At 37.3% G+C, this 19,160-nt stretch overlaps 1 protein-coding gene and 1 long non-coding RNA gene across 4 annotated transcripts in view; both read right to left on the minus strand.

Moving 5' to 3' along the window:
* The window catches only part of Pdp1 (PAR bZIP family member Pdp1), a 167,080-nt gene that overhangs the window by 67,947 nt on the left and 79,973 nt on the right, over positions 1-19,160 (minus strand). The gene's annotated exons all lie outside the window — the stretch shown is intronic.
* Positions 3,565-7,941, minus strand: LOC141432324 (uncharacterized). Its single transcript, XR_012451817.1, has 2 exons — positions 7,454-7,941; positions 3,565-7,269 (listed from the first exon to the last, which is right to left on the minus strand). It is a non-coding gene; the product is annotated as an uncharacterized lncRNA (long non-coding RNA).

Genomic DNA, 19,160 nt, shown 5'->3' on the forward strand with positions numbered 1-19,160 from the left:
AGTAATGAGCTGCGTTAGGGTAAAACACTTTCTCTCCACGCGAGATTAGGTCTCTCCATTAAAATCACCTCAAGGAAAACGTGATGAAGAAATGCGGAAATTCCGCGCGCCGTCGTAGTGTCTGTCCCAGCTGGGTGGGGGTGCAGCCCGCCGAGGCGGCGCCGGCGCCCGCCGGAGACGCCGCGACGCCAATACACAGCCGCGACAACAATCAACCTTCGTAAATAAGTGCTACCCTCGTACCTCTTACTTTATGGTATAACTACTTCTTGACAAAAACATATGTGCTTACAAACAACTACAACTATGATGTCCAATAGGATTTCGAGAATTTCTTTAATATGAGTACAAAGTTTTTGCTGCCAGATCTGGTTGCATTTTTATGGGGCGTGCAATATCTGCGTAGCTAGTGCACCGTAAATAAGTTAGATTCAGAGGTATTCGCCGTGTCTAGTACCTATTTTTTTATATTACTCATCATTGACGTACGAGTAGGTAGGTACCAACCTATCGCCTAATTATGGAATTTTTAACGTTGACATATTGAGTTACGTTTAGTTCCAAATTTGCCTGAAAAGTTATTTACAGAAAGCTTAATTAGGCCGCTTGTAGTTCTAGACGTCCGTTATTTTCACCAGTCAACACAGTTTTTTTTTTGCCGGACTTGCGGTGTTATGTCTTACAATGAATGTATGTAATTACATGCACCGGACACTTTGTCCGTTGTCCGGCGACGAAGCTAATACAACACCGCAAAAAACGGTCCGTTGTCCGGTGATAACAACGGACATCTACGAGTACAAGCGGCCTTACGCGCCAGCCCTCTGTTGCGCTAGCCCATATAATTATAGTAGTAATAATAATAGATTTATTATTATACTAGCTTTTACCCGCGGCTTCGCATGCGTAAACTATTCGGTCTGGTAGTTGCAATTGAAATTTTCGGGATTTTACAAAATTCCCCTGGAAATTTCCAAAATTTATATCGTAGTCTTCATTGAGGTTGTGTTGTGAATAACTGTACAAAATTCAAGACTAAACCAAGTGCTGAAATTTCAAAAAATTTCCCTATCCAATTTCAAATTCAAATAATTTATTAAACTACCAGCGCTTTCGGAAAGACCATCATTGCCAAGAAGAATGCGCCGCAAGAAACTTGGCAGAAAGTCATTTTTTCAAAATAAAATAATTACAAATAAAATACTTAAAAACTACAGTATACAATTAAAGAAAAAAATACAAAATAATAATAATAATACAGGGATGTATGGGGTTCCTTAGTTACAAAACTATTCCGTGGGAATATCGGGATAAAAAGTAGCGTATATGTTATTCCAGACGTCCGGCTACCTACATACCAAATTTCATGCCTCTAAGACCAGCGGTTGTTATTTCAAGATTTTATCCCTAGGTATCCCATGGGAATATCGGGTCAAAAAGTCGCCTATGTGTTATTCCAGAGGTCCAGCTACCTACATGCGGTTGTTATTTCGAGATTTTATCCCTATCCCGTGAGAATATCGGGATAAAAAGTATTCTATGCTTTAATCTAGATTATAAACTAACTATTCGCCAAATTTCATCCAAATCCGTCCAGCCGTTTCAGCGTGAAGAAGTAACAAACATACTCACTCACTCACTCAGAAACTTTCACATTTATAATATAGTAGGATGTATTATTATAGTCTTCAGCTTGCCAAGTTGCGAGTCTGGCTTCAGATAGGATGTTATGAATACAACTTTCATGTAGAGCTGATGCATCCTTTTTATTAAATTATTAAACAAATACATTGAAAAATTGTCTGAATTTTCGGCCACCAATATTTTTCATAGACTCAACCTAACTTTTCATTTATTAGTGCATCATTTGCGCATAATTATTAAAGATGTAAACAAAAACTGGTTGTGGTGCAATTATACACACATATATATTTAAATATACATTTGTAAAAGTTCGGAACAGCGCGGCGCGTGGTATGATAGGGCGGATTGCGGAAGGCGTATCGATCGAGCCTGAGCGTTCTCATGGGTGGCAACCTCCTCAAGTAAAAGCCTTTTTGTACAGAATATTGGTATCAATAAGATTCGCTAATATTTTGCTACAGAAAACAGTGAGTTATCCTTCTTTAGAATAAATTTATTGGCTCTGTGCACGACATCAGCGCCACCTAGCGTCCGCAACTTTTTTGGCTCTGATGCTCCGACGTTTTGAAATTTCATCGCGACATTGTGACTAAAATCAAACCTTTACCTAACGTATTAATTTACTCGTATAATATAAAATTACTGTGATAACGTGATTTGGGTGGACAAAAGGTTATGAATTCATATTTGGTCATAAAAATTAAATGAGGTAAGTAAAATTTATTCAAAAGTGTGTTTTATTTTCGTTATGTCCGGGTTTGTTTACTTCATGTTTAGTTGTACTTTTACTGTAAAACGTGTGTGGCGTGCAAACCGTGACCTAACTGGCGAGTCGGCCGCACGAACCTTTTGCAATTCGTCTATATGGGCTTGAACTTAAAAATCTACATTTCCGCACGGAAAGAGTTTAAAAGAGTGAATAGATTTTTAAGTTCAAGCCCATATGACGGATTGCAAAAGGTTCGTGCGGCCGACTCGCCAGTTTAGTGCACGCCTTCGAGATTAATAGCGGGAAAACGCTGCTACGCGCTACGAACTACTCGCTACGAGCTACTGCTGTAGTATTTCGTCGCAACTTTAGTGTAAAATTAGGGCTTATAGATTTAGAGCTGGGCACGTAGAGTTAGAAACTTGGCTCTACAAGAGATCTGATTACTTTTTGACAGTGCGAGTTACATGGTCTCGTCTTGGCATCATTACACATGAAATCTGAATCTTGGATTGCCCTCATGAAATCTCCAGTCTCAGGGAATAGCTCGCCACGCAGCAGCTATGCGTTCGACGCCTTTTTGTCAACATAAGGTAGTTGCAAATCGTGGCGACGCCTTCCATATAGAGACTTCCGCTGCCATGCTGCTATTTTGTCTTTAAAATCCGTTATATTTTCGTTGCATCGTTGGTTCCTATCGTGAAGATTGATAGGAGTGAGACGGGTGTCAAATTGAATGATTATGGAGTGCAATGAGGAGTGTTGTGCACGATCGAAAAAGAATTTTCTTAGGCTAGTTATCTGCTTATTGTGCAGGTTAGACATGTCTATGATACCTTTACCATCTTCCTCCCTTTGCAGAGTAGAGTAACTCTTGGAATGCATGATCGCGGATGATGTTTACGATGGGTTGTCATTGTAGTATTAATTTTGCGCTGTAGTTTCTGTAGGTCAGTTTTGGTCCAGCTGATGATTCCAAAGGAGTAGGTCAGTAAAGGTATTGCATAGGTGTTAAGTGCTTTTGTGATGTTACGCGAATTAAGTTGGGATTGAAGGAGTGTATTCAGTCTATGAGTGAACTTAGTAATACTTTCTGCTTTTTCTCCCACGACGAAGTACCAAACCGATAGAGATTAGTTAAGGATTTATTAATTAACTACAATAGTAGTTCAACGTTCACTTTCTTTTTATTTTGTTACATCAAATGCCAGTAAATTTTTATTTATTTATTTTATTTATTTATTTGGAACACAAACAGTTGCCCATTAACAAATAATAAAATGTGGTTAAACATTGACAAAACAGTGTTTTTTTAATAAATTTATATATTATTAAATTCATTTATAATGAATCAAGCTGCAAGTGTATGCATTAAAAAGTACTGTCAGCACAAAAAAATGTAAATACGTCTAGGTAAGATGAGATACGATAAGATATAATTTATTGAATAATTTACAGTACAAGATAACCAAATACAATATTTTACCAAAATCTAAGTAACACGACTGCCTGCACTAGGGTTACTAGAGAACTCTGTGTCGCAGGCTAAAAGAGCTACCACAAATTAAAATTAAAAATAATTATCTATGCTTAAGAGTGCAAATAGATATAAAAGTATGAATAAATAAATTAAAATAACTAAATATGAGTAGTAAGTACAACAGTTTATATAAATCAATTAAATTAAATAACATACCACCTAAGCAGTATCAAAAATCTATTTTATTTATCGGCTAGCATACATTCTTCATTAAACTATTTTCGACCAAAGTAGCACGTGTACAGCCTAATTACAAAATGTGTCTGAGTATTAATGGATAACACACGACAAAAACAAAATTACAAAAACAAATCTATTTACTGTCGCTTGCACCTCGAGCATAAATCTTGTTCACTCCAAGGCCATCACGTGTTGAGCAAAAGCGGCTGTTTGCTACAAAAAATATCAAAATCAAATAACGATTTACAAGAACTAGAAACGACAACACAACAGGTAGGTACCTGTACGTACACAGTGGCGGAATGAAAAGGTTTACCAGTTATCAAATAAATTCATTTACGTGTTGCAAGCACATGTTGCCTTTTTACCCGACTGCCCAAAGGAGGGTTATTGAATGACATTATGACGGAATTTGTCACATTTGCTCGATAAAGCATACTGAGCAAATAAAAACAGACCTTAAAGTGGTCAACCTTTTCATTACGCGACTGTACCTATTTATTTTTGACATTTCATAATATTTTGTTTATATTCGCGGACAAAGTAAGACTCTTTATAATAATAATAATAATAGATTTATTTCGACCATCTTGGATCAAATTGTTAGTATTTAATTTAATTACATGTCACAGACTTATAGCTAAGGTTAGGTTAGGTTAACGAGTTAAACAAATTAAATTAAAACAAATAGTACCATTAGACAGCGCCTCGCACATGAAGCTGACAACAGCGATTCATGTACGGACCGTCCAACCTATTCGCCACCACGCTCAGGATGCTGTTGGTACTGACACGAACTCTGTGCACCAGGGATGCACATCGTTCACGCATCGTAGTGTAAAAGCAATCTACTCGAGCCTCCGCGAACATCCCCGTCCCCGATGCACTGCAGAACCGCGGCAGCCCCATCAGCATCCTGAACGCGTTGTTTATACTGTACGCGCAGCGCGCTGTCCTGCTTCTTTGCTAACTTGTTTCTTTATAGCAGTTTACTTTGTAGCCATTTGCATTGTACAAAAATACGTCAGATTGATATTCTACCATTTAGTGTATTTAAATTGGTTACTTAATTGAGTACGACAATTAGGGTTAGAAGCTATGTGGGAATTGTGGAAGTCATTCATTAATCATATACACTCGTATTCCGCCCGAATGAAAACGAAAGCAATATACAGTCACGCCATGGATTTTTTTTTTATACGACTGGAAGGCAAACGAGCAAGTGGGTCTCCTGATGGTAAGAGGTCACCACCGCCCATAAACATCTGCAACACCAGGGGTATTGCAAACGCGTTACCAACCTAGAGGCATAAGATGGGATACCTCACGTGCCAGTAATTTCACCGGCTGTCTTACTCTCCACGCCGAAACACAACAATGCAAGCGCTGCTGCTTCACGGCAGGATTAGCGAGCAAGATGGTGGTAGCAATCCGGGCGAACCTTGCACAAGGTCCTACCACCTGCAAAATGGAAATGTGAAGCAACTTGCCACTAAGTTACCACTGCTCATAATTTAGCCGAGTAGATAACAAATATATAGTTGTAGTACAGACGTCAAAAGGATCGTTAATAATAAAACCGATTAGCACTACTTACAAATTACGAACAGTGGCAAGTAAGTAGCTCAACAATACCGTGGTGTTACTGTACTATACTGGTAAAATAGTTAATACCAGGTTTTGCCATATCCTTTCACCTAAAGCCGTCAAAATCATATAGATTATTTCCTTCTTATTTTATGGTAACAGTCGCATTTTAGCTATACACAGAGCAATTCTTTTAAATAACAAGTAGTTAAAATCGAATAATGATGTCTTTATCACACGAATGACAACTACTTAAGTATTTTTAAATTACTAAGGTGGAATGATGTTACAGAGATCAAACCCATTTTTTTCTATAGTTACTAAAAATCTTAAGCAATAAAAAACAACTCGACAGTCAATCGGAAAATAAACTCAATCGATTCAAGGCTTGGCACGCTAAATTTGAGCCATAGCAAACCTACATCGGTTTCAGTTTCATTTTAAGAATACTTAGTAATACTTTGTATTTTCTGCTGCTGTATTTCTAGGTTATAGTAATATCCTTCTCTGGTTTTAGTTTATGTTATGTTAGGATTGTTTTTTAAGAACAATATTGTAATTCACTTTACTGTTCCAATATACATTTAATTCTCATGAAACTGTGCTTTTAATAAGTATTGTGGGTGAGAGCATAGTAAAGTTAATCATCCGAAATGAGAAAGACAATTACAAAGAAAACTACTTATGATAGGTATTACAATAAAAATGGGAAAATATTGAAAGTGTGTCTCGCGTGCGCTCATAACCCGTTTAGCACGCACGGGTCTGATCCACCGGCCGTCCTTTGTGTCAAGTCGTGCTTCGTTACGATGCCAACATAGACCTAACAGGAGCAAAACAAACCCAACCGTTTGTTGCCAAGCGTACAATGCGAGTCAGAAATAACTGGTAATGTTGACGTTACTATTGGAGCCAACATTGGTGCCAAATCACATGATTCACATTTTAGGCAGGTCACGAGCGACACCCACTTGTGCATTTAGCATGTTGACGAGCATTCCCGTGTGGAAACTTGGGCTTAAACACAGAAAAATTGAGCTCATTTCAGTGTCTGTAGCATTACAATATTAATTGATTCACATTCATGATAACCTATACGCTATTACGTATCAAATAACAAAGATACCTACTATATAGTGTATTAAATATACAATTAACAAGAAATCTAAATGGTTATGTTACAAAGGAGTATTTCTCATTCCCAACGTAATTAGGTAATGAAAATCTTTTAAACGTTGGGAACTCGGAAGCAACCAGCATTATCACTCATGTGCAATTGGGCATGTTGGCGATGCTTGTAGTTGTTATATGTTCTATTTTTACGATATGTCCAATGATGGAATAAGGCCATCATTTTAGACAACACGAGCCAGAAATAACATGACGAATTGATCAATGAAACGCCGGTAAAACTTTAAAGCAAAAATATGTTCGTGGCGATCTCAGCTAATGTGAATAATTGTAATGGTGGTCATAAAAATAGTTATTAGTGAGCAGCTGGCAGCCGCCCCGAGCCGCCACGCGCCGCCCAGCCTCGCGGCTCCGCACCATGTGACGTCTTCGCTTCGGCAATGTTTCATCACCGTCAAGGCCCATGATAAGACAACGCCTACGAAAACCATATTAAAATTAATATAAGTACCCATGTGAATTCTAGCCCGACGGGTTCCCTATCCAATAACCATATAACATAAATAAAATAGTTGACAAATAACAACTATAATTTCTGTTTCGATAAGTAACCCAAATTAGGCCTTCAAATAAATAAAGAATTATAGATCTGATTAGTATACCTTCATTTAAACGTCTCGCAATTATGATAGCGGTCAGTCATGGTCAAACGATAGGCCCAAGAATAAATACTACGAAGATATGTCACAGTCATAGATGTAGCGTTGTAAACGTTAGTGAACCGCAGAGGAAATAGTGTCTCACGGAGCAATGAGCAAACTACGCGACAGCCGCTCGCGCACGGCACGCACGACACGCCTCGTTCACGCGAAGCTCAATAAAATTAATCCACGCCAAACTCACACTAGAACACAAAGTGTGTCAGATTCAGATTCTCTATTTATGCGGGCTATTTGTGTTTTATAGTTATTTATTTGTGTTTTCGCGGCTCTTTTTATTTCTGTGGGATTGTTTGTGCAGCGCAGCGTGGCGCGGCGTGCGGCGGCGCGGGCGCCGGCCGCGGCCGCGGGTTGCCCACTGCTGCGCCGTGCACTCTCAATGTCACACAATTATTGCTAAAGTCACTCGGAGGAGACTCGTTTTCCGTAAGCGATTACTGAACGACCCCAACGCTAGTAGGTTTTACATTTTTGAAACATACGAACGTCAACTGAAACGAAATTAATAATTTCTTCTGTCGATGTCAATAACAAGAAAAACTGCATTTAAACATTAAATAAAAACTGTACTCAGCTCGGGAATCGAACCCGGACGTTTTACAAAAAAAAGACTTAAACTACTAAATAATATGAAATACAATGCATTTTATTCCATTCTAAATACCGTGTTTCATAGTAAAATTTATTGCTTATGTTATGACCTAACCTCTACACTACCGATGTCCAAATGGAAATAATGTATGTTTTATTTGTAAAGCGACCGGGTTTTATTCCTGAACTGAGTAAGTGTTTTTTTTTTCAATCTATGAATGCAAAATGCAGTTTTTCTTGTTACTAAATTCGATGACATGGGTCCTAAGAACAGATCTTCGTATGTCTTATAGTTTCAGACTTTCCCACACTGACCGACCTAAATGAGCCACCCTGTATACCAAGATTGAAGTAGCTATAGCTCCCGCATCGGCGACGAAGCAATTAAGTATGTAGGTGTCTCCTGTCGAAACCGATTAGCCGGTGCGAGTCATTAGCGGGCTGTGAATGAGCCCGCGCCGGCGCATCATTGCTATCACTAACACAGATACATGCATCTACTATCTGCTAGCTATCAGCTAACAGAATGTGTTAAGTGTAGGTAAGAGCAGGAGAATATACAAATGGACTGAATACTGCCGTAAGATGTATGTATCGATAAGAATGAAGATCTCGGCTACACCACACTAGCCGTCGGTGCAATTACGATCAGTTACATATTTTTGAGTGTTTTGTCCTATCAGATATTAAGTAATGCCGGTGTCTGTACTGCTGCGCAGTCTCGATCTTTACAATTTTAGGTAAGTCATAACTATCATCGTGAATGTATTGTACTTCATTGGTTGTATGTTAGTTTTCATACTCTACACGACTTATGGATAAAACGAAGATGAAATACTTAACAAAATACAAAAAAAACTCTGCCAAAGTTTAGCTAACATGACGACCACAGAATAAACAATTGAGTTGCAGTTACACAAACTACATTACACATTGCATAAATTACAGCTGCATATTGCTCTGAAGCCAACATTAAAGCTTAGACCAGTTTTTGTATTCAGTAAGTACCCAACCGGGTGCTAGTATGGTAAGAAGAACAGCCTATGATGAAAATGCTGTACCTATCACAACAAAAAGATATTTATACCTATACAATATATTAGTTCTCTGCCTTTTCTGGAAACACATGCTGGTTTACTTGTTCACAGAGAATTGTTGATGTTAATAAAAAATTATAACGTTGCCCTAATGACCTAATTAATGGAAATTCCAGAATCAGTCCTGACAGAAACTTACTCGTATACGTTTACGTACTACGGACAGATAAAGAATTAGCACAAATGGTGGTTCCTACTAAATGTGTAATAAATGATAATTATCTAATAAATTAATTTTAACACATAAATTCGATTAGGTGTTAGGTACTTACACATTAGTTACACTACAGAACTTGACTATTCCATTTCCTTGCAGTCCCACCGTTTGAGTAGGTAGGTAATAGCTAATAAATAACTTTACAGCCTTTGACAATGCTTTGCAGAACGGGCGAGTACATTTTCAGTGGGCATTTATTTACTTTGGAAAGCCAGTAAGTTACTTCAATTCTTATACAAAATTACTAACAGTTTCATCGCATTGTGGAAAGATGTTAAATACTAGGTCGCCGTTGCAGCTAGGCACTTCCACCAAAAGAAGTAAGTCAGTAAAACTTACTAATAACTTTTAAGTAATAATTATAAACAGTGTAACACCGTAGGTACGTAACGGCGAGTTGTTCTAAAAATAAATACCTGTCAATTGTTAGTTTGGGCCAAGGTCACGGCTGCCAGCGGGGGCAGGGGCAAGGGGAGGGCGCCGCCTGAACTATTCATGCCGATGCCGATCTGATAGATGGCAATGAAGCGGTAACGTAGCTAAAACGCTACGACTATCTATACTACTGTAAACTTTCCTACATAAAGATTTAGTAACATGGTTTTACTTTGACTCCTTGCTGACCGGTAACGAGACAATAACGCCTCAGGATATAATTTTTTGTTATTGATGGTACCTACTCGCATTGTCATCTAAGCTAAGTACATTTCCGTATCAAATTTCAAGTCGATTAACCGTTGAGGAGTTTAGTTCAGCGGGGACGGGCCTGGTTAGCAGGATGTCACTACCAGATTATTGTATTGTCACCAGATTTACATAAGTACCTATGCCAAATTTTAAGTCAATCAGACTACTAGAAGTGTTTAAATTATTTACTTTTTACTCTCTAGGGATTAATTGATGAGTTTCACTCCTGCTACATTAGGCTATATTAATATTAGTAGATACCTTAAGAACATAAGAAAGTGAAAATATTTTATGTTCTATAAACATCTTTACAGACATCCTCATTTAAGTACTGATAATATGCTAAAACAGATAATGATAAAATATTTAGCATAGAATGCGATAAATAGGACAAGATAGAATGGCACTACATAAGATAGGATAGAATATTATTAGTAGGATATTACAATGTAACCGACGAGTCTTCATATAAGACAGGATTAGAATCCATCTGCTAACTGAAATTTACAAAAGCGGCACGGCACTCAGGGCACGAAACTGACAAATGTAAGAAAGTAGTAACATATTTAATTTAATTTAATTAGATTTTTTTTTATTTTTTTTACTGTTGAACCTTTTTATATGCTTACAAGAGGAAGTGTGTGTGGGCACAACGTACGTGTGCCTAAAAGACAAGAATTCCTCGACAGAAATGGAGTCCGGGACGTGATTTCATCTCAACCCTCGATTCAGTCGCGGTGAGCGTGACCAGAGGAATGCTTTCAATTCAATCATTATTTTGATTAGGTATAGTTCAACAATCATAGCACAAATCACTTTTAGTTTAGATATTCCTTTGTTAGCATCGAAGGAAAATTATAGAGTTCTTTGGTTGGTACACCTACAAATAAGAATCAGAAATTAAAGGGGCCTATTTACGGTAACACGCAAATGACCGGTTGTCGCAGTGATCACGAGGCGCGGCAGTGGACTCGGGGGGTTGGCGACGCCACTTCGTGTATTTATATCGACTGCCTGGCTGATTGTTGATGCGAGCTTAAACTATAAATGCTATAAGGGAAATAAATTACACGAAAACTCCTAATTGCTTAACAAAACGATAAAACGCAATAAAAATGTCATAAATTTACTAATTTTTCACTATGCAGTCTTAATGATTACTTTCGACGTGAACTGTTACTTTGTGCGAATACGTTTACTTTTGATCCTGCATTTGATAATCCCTCGTCTCCATCGGTCCACTAATACCCACTTGGACACCCGCCACACATTGATTAGACGCGTCCCGTTTCATAAATGTGTAACGCTCGTAAAACGTCTCAACAATTTAAACCTTTAGTCGTAACATAATGTATCTGCCGCGTTTTTAATCCACTTATCGCATTAGCATCCTAGAGTGACAATGTCGTGAATTACGTTTATAGAGGGTAATTCACTTTTTTTTTCAATAAGTTCTGCATCCAACGCATCTGCTTCACTGACCTGCCTTAGAAAAAAATATACAAATATTTCAAACATACCGATTCGACTTACAAATTATCAAGTAGTGACGAACTACATTACATAGATGACATTAAAATTGTTTAAAAATATTTGATGGACATATTGTAGGTTGTCTATATGATAATATGAATGTCTTTTTAAATTTGTTAGATGTGATGTACGGACGGACGAAGGTGTAGTGGTCCCAAATCTCGCATCACAAACTATTGCTGCACTGGGAGACTATAATCGTAACTAAAGTTGAAAAGATTTAGATTCTATCGGATGTGACAACGCAATACCTTAGCAGGTCAACTCTACTTAAGACAGCTTCAGTCACAAATTAGTTGACTTATATTAATTTTAAAGTGAAGTATATCGTCCGGCGCTATCACCTTAAGTCGTAAACACGTAAGTAGTTAGTTCACGAAAACAGCTTGGTCAAATCGTCGCTGACCAGTAAATTAGTAGTCATTACCACTGAATCCGTCTGGTTCCGAAACCATAAGGCGAATAATAGGTCCAGAAGCGCGCTTAGGTAAATATTTTAAAAATCACTTTCATTCGAACTATGTGATCGGTGGCAATACTGCATGGCCCTGTACTACGAAGTGCAAAATTCGAACTTCGTGTCTTGCCGTCCCGCTGACGCTTATATTATTTAATACGAGAGTAAGAGGGACGGTAGGATACGATACGAACGATACGGAGTAGCCTTCCAGGACGCCAGCAGCGGGGCAAGGAGCGGCGCGACGAGCGTTTTCTCTGTGCGAACAAATAGTGAGCTGCCAGGTTACCAACGTGCGGCGAGTGTCTCGACAGCTGAATGAACAGAGAACACGCTAGCCATTTCACTGGCCCGCTGGCGCCCAGTCCACAGCCTAAAATAAGTAAGGATACTTGGTTTTTACACATTGCTGGCAACACTCAAACAATTGCGGAGCTGATACTCGTATAAAGTACACCTGCCATGTAACTGAATGGAATGTGTGGACTGTGTAAATTTACCTACGCTGCCGCTGCCTTGAATTAAACTCCAAGTCATCATCGAGATAGGAGACGGGCCTACCAAGTTGGGACTTACCCAAGATAGACAACATTAACTTGGAAATTAATTCAATTTTGCTGTTATATTACTATCTAACATGCATGATTACGAGTATTTCTATATATTTATTTAGTTTTCTTTATTTAATTTATTATTAAATATAAATAATGGAGTCAACAGTATTACAATTTCGTTTCTGATCTGACTAAAATCCGCTTGACGTGATAATAATCTTCTTTGTACTGTCATTTAATTTATTATTTATGTACCTACAAAGCCATTATGTAATTTTAAACAACAGAAAAAGGACAATAAAATTAACATCGTTTTGATGACGTCCGAATCGCGCCGCATCTAAGTATATAAGCATTCTATTTTTTGCTTTGAGTACGTTGTACGTCGTTATCTAGAACTTCTCACGAAAGCCAGGCTGACGATGCGGGTGATTGGTTATGACAGTCGTTTGCGAGCGTACAGTAGATGTTGTGATTGGGGCACGTCTGGTGCTGAGTGGCGACTGTCGCCGCGGGGAAGTAGGCCGGAGCGCTCCGCGGCACCCGGCACCGTCCCAACCTGTTCATTCTGCACATTATGTTTTGTTCATACTCCGTTTTGGACGCGCGCCAAATTGTGTCTTAACTGATTGATTTTACGAAGACGCATCACCAGCACAATTATTCTGCTCAGTTATTTATTACCATAGTGTGTTGTTCAGGTATGTACAACCATACAAACATTCCTTGGTATCTAAATTATTACGGTACTAATCATTTTTTGTTGGAACCCAAGTGCTTTGACTGCAGACTATCTATTTGATCAATCTGAATTGGAAAGTGAGTTGACAGATAAAGTAACTAATTGAAAGTTTAATCTATACCTACCTACTACTTATATAGCAATAAATGCAACACGCTTGTGTTCCAACTATTTTATGGCCTCTTCGTACATAATATGACTGATAATCTTAAATTTTATTTTATTAAATTTAATAAATTCTTTCCCTTGTGCACTGCAATGGATGAACGAACGCGAACTGAGCCATCGTCTTTCTAAACTTGTTCATTCCCGGGTAATAATAGAGCGATCGCTTCCGTGTTGCCGTAGACGCGTACGCACCGCGCTTCGCACTCTCTCCTTTGATTTATTTTCAACCTACACACATCCACACAATCACACACACAACACCCACAAAATGTAACATGTTGCCAATAGTGGCACTATTTTTGTGCAATACGTTCCTGTAAATTTAAGATCAGGCTCTCTTTCACTTAACAACTGCATTAACCGAACTTAAAAGCACGTTACGAAGTTAAGCCATTGACTTTAACACTTATTTTATCAGACAAATTAAAACTGTTGCAAGCACAAATGAAACCAAGTGGTGATTGTAAATAGGAGTTGTAAATCACAAGGTGTCGTTAAATTGCTGTAACGCGGCGGCGCTGCGCCCCGCGACGTAATAGTGCTCCCACGTCTCTGATTTGGTAAACAAACTTTTTATACAAAATCGTTGATTGCACGTGGCTCATGCTCAAGAGATAATCAATAGTTTAACGAATAGTCGAAATTATATGAACTAGAACCTAAGTAGGTACTAAAAAGATATTTAATTTAGTCTGGCGGCATAGCTTTTAGCATAGATTTTAGACACGATTGACCACATACTCAGCAAGTCTACCTAAGGCCAACGGTGAGGTAAGTATGTACTTACTTGCCACATAAGTTTAGTTGAACATGAACGTATAGTCGAGTTCTTTAACTTGTGAGCAAAAAATTGATTAAAAATATCTGAACACGACTGTATTGTTAACGGCGTAGAACCGTGTTCAGATATTTTTGATCAAATATTTGCTCACAAGTTTATGAACTCGACTGTACCTTAATCGATATTCCACTTATATTGTGAGCTATTCTTAAAAAAAAAGCTTGCGTTGTATGTGTGAAGTACGATGAAGCAGGAAAAACTAGATAAAGTTATATGCAGCAATTTCTTTAATTTGCATGTCATTGTTAATTTCTATGGGATTAGCTGGCTCATGTAAGTCGTCCGTCTGGATTAAAAAGAAGTTAATTTTCGAGGTCAATCGGTGTGCTAACAATGCCTCACACACATTTCTTATTTGCTGGAATGACATTAACGATGTGCGTCACACATTACTATCGCTGAAGATAAGAAAATTGCTGTATGTATAATTTTAAGACTCCGAAAGACTCTTAAGAGAATCTGAAATAAATATTGTATGAAAATTGACATATCTGCCAATTAAATTAATATTATCTTCTGTCGGAAATATAAATATTTCTTCACGGAAAGCAAAAAATCTGTATTATTCAAATACTGGAAATGGGGCAAAAACATATTTATGCAAAGTTTGACATAGTTAGGTAACGACTCGAGCATAACTATAGGTAGAGTCATTCACGATGACGCGTGCCGTGGTTTTTAGTACAATGTCAATAATGGCTAATTTTGACAACATCACGCGTCTTCGTGAATGGCTTTAGGTATACATCTTACTAAATAAAAATAAGAATGTAAAATGCTTAATACTCATTGTCAAAAACTCATTTCAGTATATTGTGATAAGGAAATGGCCTGTCGTTTGTTACAACCTGGCTTCGCGTGTCCCAATCACGTCACAGAAATCGAACTCCGTTACACATACTGTAGCAATAAAACTGTGAGAGCGTTCAGCGCAGCTTTGCATTGGTCTTAAAATTTACCGGAACAATGTTTCCAACATTAATTATATAGAAATAGAGATAAAATCATAATTAAAGAAGTATAATCCAGGGAATAATGTTTATGCTTTATTGTAGGCTTCGAGCATCACTTCCTTTAACCTTACCGTACGTTATAAACTCGTATTATTAGGTACTCTTACTTACTGTGTACCTAAAGTTTAGGTACAAGTGTACCAAAAATTTTGACGCATAAAAAGAATTACTAATAAATTCGTCCCAGCATTTAACTACCTATGGTAAGTATTAAACTAGAATAAAATCGTAAACGAGTTTCTTATAGCCATGTGCTGGAATAAAAATCTCAATTTAATCGTTGAACTTTAATACTTGACAATTCCATAAATGTTGACTACTAAACTGAGCTCAACACTTAATCGATATTTGAACAAGTGGGTATTGGATTTAATTAGCATGCGGATCTTGAAAAAAAAAATATATATATATATATATATACATATAGGTTCACTTCGCTGTGCATCTGCGGGTCAGTCTTTCACCGCTAATATGTTGTGACATATAAGTTAGCAACTTTGTTTCTTTTGCCTGTTCCCTATGCGTATAATAACAACACAGCTCCACATAGGGAGATCACTGGCTAAGTGTCGGAGGTCGCGGTCGTTGCTTACGCAAGCGCCGACGCAGTCCCCGACCGTCAATAGGCCGTATTTTACAACTAAGTAAACACCTTTTTGAATGAGTCATTTAACCGTTAAACTTAGAAACGTTCTTAGTGAAACAAATTTCAATACTTTAAGTATTATTTTTAAATAGTAATTAACACTTTGTACTTTTTGTCTCGAAAATAAAAGGAAAGAATCAACCCTCATAGTGCTGTTGTGATTATGCTCAATGTATGTACGAGTGTTGTATGTATTCATGTGAACTGAAGCAAGAAGTATTCTGCAGTTGTTATTATGTAACAATCATCTAATAAATATGAAAAAACAATAACAAAAAATGGAACCGACTACAAAAACCTTGAAAATAATTTTCTACTAGTTTTTTCATGGTTTTTAGTGATTTGTAGGCAAAGTGCATCTCACACACAACGATTCTACTAAGCTCAAACACGGCATATGTTATATTATTTTATAACAAAGTACCGGTACCTACGTTCTTCTATATCAGGTCCAGTTCTCCAAATGATACTTTCTGAATGTAAATAAATACTTGACTTGGTGTTAAAAATGACAAAATCACTATAGGTGTGATTTTTAAATTTGAGGCTTGCCGGCGATTTCTCTAAGATCCCATCATTAAATCCTGACTTGGTGACAGTTGGACTACCTCGGAAGTATGTCCTTTAGAACAAAAAAATAATTTTGAAATTCGGCCCACAATTGGCGGAGTTATCGCTTAACAACACACACAAAAAAAAAACTTACAGACAAATTGAGCACCTCCTCCTTTTTTGAAGTCAGTTGAAAACGCTTAGAAAGGCTGTCAAAATGCTAAAAGTTGGACTCAAAGTGGATTCATTTTATGCAACTCCCTAAGAAATCCGGCGCTCGTTTCACTCTTGGCGACATTGCACTTGTTAGCAGCCTTTATGGCGGCCAAGAGCCACTAAAGAAGATACTATTTATTAAAAATAATACTTACGGTATTGTCATACAAGCCACAATTTGAATGAAAAACTTTTTTTTTCATGTTGTCTACGAGTAAGTAACTTACTACTAATAAAACTCTAAAATGGTAACTAATCTCACAAACTAAATCAAATTATTCTGCTCAATCTTAATATGAAAGTAAGAATATTACTATTTTTAATTTTAGGGTTTCGTAGCTCAATTGGCAAAAAATTACCCTTTATAGGATCACTTCAGTGGCGGATTTATGTTTTTTATGAGTGTAGGCCACTTTATATCCGCCGCCCTGTGTAACTTTCTAAAATAATATTTTTTTGAAATCTGCCGCCCCTAGGCCGCGGCCTATACGGCCTATTTATAAATCCAGGACTAGATCACTTTGTTGTCCGTCTGTGTGTCTATCCACCCCTCCGTCTGTCAAGACGAGAATATCCTTTATGTACTTACACTTGTTTTAGAAACTTGACATGTTGTATGAAAATGACCCTACAACCTCCCACTGCGTATATTTTGCTTAGAAGAGGGGCTCTACTGACACTGAATATTCACAGATATCTATAAATATATACGGAACCCTCTGTGTTAGAATTCATCCTGCACTTCGGCGGTTATCGCGTCAATGACATCCAATCAGAAGTATAGTTAATATTTTTAATGGTTTCCGCGACTCCTACTGCGGAGAATTCGTTTATCACAATTTTCCGCGGTTAAAACTATCCTATCCAGGGTTTCTAACTGTCTCCTTATCAAACTTCATTTAATTTTTTCTAGCGCTTTAAGCGTGAAGTGGTAACAAACAGGCAGAGTTACTTTCGAATTTATAATATTAAATAGGAACAATTAAAGTTACTCTTTAGGTTTAGTAACCACGCCACCAGTACCAGTACTAAGTACGAGTAATAAATATTTGAAGTTGAAATTATTTTGTACATAATATGTATTTGTTATCAGTTAAATGGCAATTACCTGTCATTATCTTTAAATTACTACTTATGAATTATATTTTCACATTATGACGTTTCTCAAGATTTTAAGATAGTGTAAAATTAGAAAGATTTCACCTATTCTCCTGCTATAATAACTAAATAAACGTGTAATTTTCGCAAAAACTTCAGAAGTTTACTCCAGTTGTGATGCAAATTTCAGAATGCCCAAACATAATGAAAACGCATTTTTTTGGGGAAAAGGTCAGCGGCGCTACGAGTACTTACCTCTACACACGGAAATCAGTAATGTTAGGTACCAGTCATTACGTGACGCTCACCTGCAACAAAATAGCCAAAATCAGTCTCTCATTGAACATTCCGGAAGATACTTAAAAGCAATTTTTCCTCTGCTCTTTTACGTATAAATGAGTGCCTAAGCACCTACTTTACTTACATACTCGTACAAGAGTGTAATTATATTTAATTACAAGCCTTTATTTTTAGTTTCACCTGTTCCGTTGTCTGTCTGTCTGTCTGTAATCAAATCTTGCAAGCTAAATTCGACCAACTTCCAGTAGTTGGATTGACTTTACTTATGTAAATTGCGTGACAATACAATAAAATGGTAGTGACATCCTGGTAGTCCAGCCAGGATCGTCTCCACAGGACGGAACTCTTCAACGGTTAATGGCATCGACTTGAAATTTGGTATGCTTATGTATTTGGGTGACAGTACAAGTACAGTCCACAAAAAGTACATTCAGCAAAAAAAACTTGTATTAAAAATGTTTTTTTTACCAAAAACTTATTTTTCTGAGGCTTTACAGGCAGGGAAACTTCTCTTATGTTTGAAGTTACAGAGTAGAGACGAGATCATAAATTTAACACGGAAATATAATAAGAATATGAAACTAAAAACAAGTTTCAAACATCTGTTTTTTATTTATTTACTGGAAACACTGTGTACATCCATCAGTTAAATCAGGCGTGGCCATCCGGTCGATTGCAACAGACCTTTCGGTCGTGGCTTTGGTCCAGTCGATCATGTTAAGGTAACGAAATACATAACATTATGTTTATGAAAAATACTGATTATGAGATCGGTCGATCGCACGAAGTCTAATCAAATCATCAAAGATCTTGGGTGTCATAAAGTTAGCTGCCTCTGATTTAAATTAAAACTTATAACAATGTAATAAAACTTTCAACGAGTCTTCCGGCTTTCAAGGAGTCTTCAGAATATAGGTTGTAATAAACTTATTTAGTTA

This window comes from Choristoneura fumiferana, chromosome Z (genome assembly GCF_025370935.1).
Source record: "Choristoneura fumiferana chromosome Z, NRCan_CFum_1, whole genome shotgun sequence".
Taxonomy (NCBI): Eukaryota; Metazoa; Arthropoda; class Insecta; order Lepidoptera; family Tortricidae; genus Choristoneura; species Choristoneura fumiferana.